The sequence below is a fragment of the Eurosta solidaginis genome, chromosome 1 (genome assembly GCF_040869045.1).
Source record: "Eurosta solidaginis isolate ZX-2024a chromosome 1, ASM4086904v1, whole genome shotgun sequence".
In the NCBI taxonomy this organism is placed as follows: Eukaryota; Metazoa; Arthropoda; class Insecta; order Diptera; family Tephritidae; genus Eurosta; species Eurosta solidaginis.
The window spans coordinates 184,976,832-184,982,547 of NC_090319.1; the positions used below are offsets into that span (position 1 = coordinate 184,976,832).

Below are 5,716 nucleotides of genomic sequence, written 5' to 3' on the forward strand. Positions count from 1 at the left end.
CCTTGTCTCCGCTCTGCGCTCGCGCGGTGGTTGTCTTCGTTGAGGGTCCTTAGTTTGCCGGCGAAGAGACCGAGTCTCCGCTCGGCCGTCACGAACATGGCGCTGGACTGTCGATGGGTTGTGCTGGAGCCGCTTCCTTTCGTGCTGCAAAAGCGGTCGATACGATTTGGCTGCTGGTGTTGTGTTCGGGCGAAGAGACCGAGTCTCCGCTCCGGTTCGGTGGATTCGAGCTGGACGAAGAGGCCCAGTCTCCGTTCCAGCATCTGACGCATATAACGAGATGGAGTCGTCAATCCGCTCACGGGGTGATTCCAGCTCCTCCTCAACTTGTACACTCCATGGTTTGGAGCGGGCTTCGTGGAGTAGCTGTTCCTCTTCATCAACCGAGGAGATGTGAAGCATCGTGTGATGTTTTTCGCCGCATTTTTTACATCGGCCTTGGCTTGGGCACGCGTTCGAGCGGTGGTCTAGAGCCAAGCAATTTCCACAGCAGCTCCCGCGGATCGCTAAGTAAAGACGCTCCTCGGGTTTTTTGGCCCGAAAGATGGGGCACAGGCGTATGGGATGTTGCTTAAAACAAGCGCGGCATTCCGACGTATAACGCATGAAGTTCTTGGCAGCGCTTCGTTGCATAGCGGCAAAGCGACCCATTTTTCTGGAAGAAATGCAATATGTTTGACTGGGTCGAGTCATTCTCGAAAATGCGGGGGCGAGTGGTCCCTAGTTGTATTATTGGGGATTTGGGAAATTTTATTAGCGCGCGCATAAGGGGAAACATCTGTCGCTGCATAAAAAAAATATTCATATGTGGCGTGCATTATATGCATGGCCTCTTTCCCCGCACGTTATGTGCCTGGGTCTTTAGTGCCTTATTTTGTTTATTTTGTGTCACCCGGTAGCGTTTTAGTTGGCCACGGGCACACTAGTGCTGCAGAAAATGAGCATTTACGATTTTTCGGTTCGCACATTCTGGTGCCGGACCGGGTAGAAAGTGTATAGCGTGGGTTCTTTTGATTCGCTGTTATTTGTGTTGTTGGTGCTAAAACCCAACAACTTCCCTGCCCTCCACAAAAAAAAATGTTTGGACAGCAAAATTGTATGCGATGTAACGAAAAAATAAAGCTGGAGACATTGGTGCTTTATCGGTAACCTTATAACAGCTGATTCGACCCACCTTATGAGAATCCATGCACTCGATTATTGGTGCCGCTAAGGTCGTAACCGTATCGTAGCCAACAAATTGGGGTTTGGTTTACCGTCGTAACGATAAACCGCTGATTACGTTAGGGATACGGACACAGCGATACGACATACGGCACCACCGACTCCGGCTTAAAAAATGGTCGTTTCGGATGAGGAGAATCATTTGTAGAATATATCATTTTTCTCTTTTTGTATTACCTTTCGGTTATTTATTCAACCTTTCCCCAAGTACGCTTGTAGTCCTGTTTAATTGATGGCCTTTAGCAAGTGGCACGGTTCCCGAAGGGTATTTGGCTCCGGTACCGATTTTTCGGAAACGGGTTCTTCGGTACCCGTTTGCATCATTCTATGCATCCCTAATATAATGTACATTTAAAACTCGGCATATATAGGTACATACGTTGGTATAAGTATATGGGCAGTCAGTGCACGGACTTTACCGCATTGGTAGTTTGACCAACCTTTTTGACCCATTTTTCATTTTCTACTACTTCTGCTACCAAAACTTAGATTCTACCAATATTTCAGTATTTTCGCACTGAAAACGCATACTGCGATAATTTTAAAGTATTGAATTGCATAGCCCACCCAACTAACATTAGGAGGCGATACTGACCAAATCAGTAAATTTTGAAAAATTTGTGAAGAACTTAAACAGGAAATAAATTTTTGAGTAGAGAAATATAATGACTGAGTACGCGAATATTTTCTGCGCTATTTTTCTCAGTTTTTTTTTTCTTTTTTGAATAATTTGAACGACAACAAGAAGTTTTACGTAAACGATTACCTTCCGAGATCAGTTATTTTGTGGCAGTACTTTTGGTACCTTGGAATATTGTTGTTGTGATTAGACGTTTTGGGACATGTGTGTCAGTATTTCACCCCCACGATACAGGAAAAAAGTGAGTATCGTATAGGCATAAGCTATGTAGGTATATACAAAGGTACATGTAATTTTGTCTTGTTTACGTGTTTTAAAGGTGTCATTTCCTTGAAATGCACGTTATTTGTTTTACAATACATGATTGATTGTTTGGTACAAATATGAACTGTAGCTGTTGTTTTCTTGGTAAAAAACTACCATCTACTACTATTTTCATTTTTTTTTTTTTTTTTTTTTTTTACTACCATTCCCGTTTTATAATTCCGCTCACTGGTACCAGCATACCAACGGCAAAGACAAAAAAAACGCACATTCATACATACCCGTGTATAGAATGTAAAATTCCTATGAATTGAAACAACGGGAAGTGTATCAAGTGATTTTCCGTTCGTTCATTTCATTTTTACTACGGCGTGCACAAGATGGTCAATTTATACCTACATTCAGGGGACACGTTCAGGCAGCGTATAAAATAGCTTGGTCTGGGGATTCACGTTTGTTAGTGGTAGTAAAGATTCAACGTTAAAAGTTTGGAGCGTTCAAACGAAAAAAAATTGTCCCAAGATTTGCCAGGGCATGCAGATGGAAAACTGGGATTACTAATGCCGGTGCGTCAATAAGAGGACACAATCAGCAAAAATATTATTCGGAAAAAATTTTTAACTCTAAATGCACAATTTGTAAGCGGATAATTCGCCACAGTACGTATATGAAAGTAGGTATATTGGAGATTATTTAAACGTTAATATAATTGTAAAGACGGAGTTGACGTAACCGTGCACATGTGCCCAGTATTAAATCCTTTTTAATTGATTTGCAACTTTGCTCTGACGTAGCGATCTTGTACAGATTGATCCCTAAATGTTGGCGTTATTGTACGTTTAGAACGGGAGAACTTCCATGGTTTGTGTATGCATGCCTAAGTAATTGAATGCAAACCTACAGCACTGCATAAGCGTAGAGAGAATCGCATTCCAATTGCTTTGGATGCCGATCAAAATCAGATGAGACGACGTGATATAGTAAAAGTAATGGAGGGCCCACATGGGGGCGGCATGCTGGCTTTTTTTGATGCTTTCCCCGTCATCAGTTTCTTCAAAAATTCGTTTTGTTCTTTTACCAAGCTGCTGTGATTATCCTCTCTCCCATTTTGTGGTGTTGTGGAAACAAAAAGAGTCGCTACGACTCGACGCGTTTTTTCATTTTGATCACAATCAGGTGTTTGTGCATTTTTATCATTTTCATCCATGAAATTCGACCTTGTACTACTTGAAAATTTGTTTGTGAAATAAGCTGTGGCGCAACCACATCAAAATCGTTTTCTGAACTTTCAGCAAATTCTAATGCAGGCTTGGAGTCGAAAAGATCAATCTGTTCCTGCTGTTTATTCAGTTCCTGAACGCGTTTACGATTCTGGTCCACTACCACGAAAATGTTCACATCACACACTCTGTTTGGCATTACATACCTTGCGAGACCATTTCATAGCCTTTTTTACTAAATCAACCTGATATATTTGACATTCAATGCTTTGTACAATTCTCAATTCCTGGGGCATTTTCCTCAAAAACTTAATCAGTGCCAAAAACAAATACTCAGACTTGGATGATAGCGTTTGAAGGTTGATTCGGCCTTAATATTCGAATTACCATCGATTTCTAATATTAAAATAAATTAATTTGAATAATAACATGCTGGGCGTTCCGGAGAAAATAAACATCTCTATCGCAGTTTAGACTTCTTGCATTGTGGCATGTACACAGAAATGGTGGCATATTTGTTTGTGAGACACGTCATTTACAATTGGCTGGCGGTAGGAAGAGTCAAGTTAATAGTGCTGGCACACTTGGCGGTTTCGGTTTTATGTCGCCAGGCATACAATCGCCAATGCACCCCTCGGGTGGTCGTGGAGGACGTGGGGGTAGCAGAGGTGGACGTGGCGGCTTCAGAGTAACACGGGATCGCGAAATATTAGGAAGAACTATTAAAATTAGCGGTGGACCATATAAAAGCGTTGATGGCATTGCTAAGGATGCCACTGAGAGTACAGCACGAGCCGAGTTACATACTTCGGGTCAAACTATATCTGTTGACCGTAATCATATCGCAATGGTTGGTATGCCTGGAAAAGAGGGTGGCAGCGTCTACATATGGCCGTACACCAGCACGTACACCTGGCTATGGCCCACAGACCCCAGTGTATGCTGCGGCTGGTTCGAAGACACCATTGCTAGGCAATGAAACGCCCAATTGGCAGCATGCCACCACGTCATGGCGCTTGGGATCCTAGTATTGCTAATATACCAGCATGCACAAATGACTTTGACTACACATTGGAGGAGCCTAGCCCACGTCCTGGTTATAATCCCAGGACATCGGGTTATCAATTGAATACACAATTTGCTCCACAAACACCAGGAACTTTATACGGCTCAGATCGTAGTTACAGTCCATTCAATCCAAGTCCTAGTCATAGCCAGAGGGTTATATGAAGGCACCATCGCCATCTAATTATTCCCCAAATACACCAGGAGGTAATCCACAATCACCGTATAATCCGCAAACACCAGGTGCAAGTTTGGATTCACCAATTGGCGATTGGGGTACCACAGATATTGAGGTTAAAATTCATACACATGACGATGCTGGTTTAGTGGGACAAACAGGCATTATACGTACTGTATCAACTGGTGGTTGCTCTGTATTCTTGCGTCAAGAAGATCCCAGTGTATCGATTGTAAGTGAACATTTGGCACCGGTACTATCAGAAGTAGGTGATGAATCCAAAGTAATTTATGGTGACTAGAGGGAATCGGTTGGTAAGGTGCATTCAGTGTCAGATAAGGATACTAGCGTTTTTCAGATTATTGATGAAATCAAATTGCTTCCAACAGCTTATTTATGCAAAATGAAATCTATTGATTAAAATAAGTTGTTTGAATAAGAACAAATTTTAGCGAACTTTGTATAAATTGTACGCATTTCACATTGGATATGCAAATAAAATCAAAGACATAAAACTCCAACAAAAGCGTGGGCCTGAACGATCATTTGTCGGTGCCCACAACCACCACAACGCAATGCCTGCTCTTGCCAACAACGCTAAATGGGATCGGCTTGTCTGGCGGAGGACAAGCTTTACGATTCCGAAGCACCTACGGTTCCCCCCGCACCACTGAAAGACGATGCAATAAATGCCCTTGGTGAGTGGTCTCCAATGGGTAGGGTAGAACGTCTTCTGGAATATCTACATATTACCTGTGATTTTTCAGGGTGGAGGCAATCGCTTTTGGCAAGTAGTTCGCACAAGCATCGTTACGCTGGTGATTATGTCACAATGACATGCATTAAAATCACTCAGGCGAGTCAACTGGGCATGTGTTGGATGCATCGCGATATGCACAAGAAATGATGTTAAACCTAGAGGGCAAAATTTTAATCCTCTAAAGAATGTGGGTGCACCAATAGCGCAAGTACCACTTTTCGTTTTAATTTTTTTTTATGAGTTTACGTGCTATGGTCGACACACTGGTGGAGTCAATGCATTAAGGTGGTCCCTTTTTTTTCGATGTAAGAGCTATTGCCCACGCCGCATTTAGGTGATTAAATTTAGAATATCCCTACATATCA

At 42.5% G+C, this 5,716-nt stretch overlaps 1 pseudogene; it reads left to right on the forward strand.

Moving 5' to 3' along the window:
• Positions 1-2,755: 2,755 nt before the first annotated feature.
• On the forward strand, positions 2,756-5,012 carry LOC137239143 (transcription elongation factor SPT5-like; annotated as a pseudogene).
• The last annotated feature ends 704 nt before the right edge of the window (positions 5,013-5,716 follow it).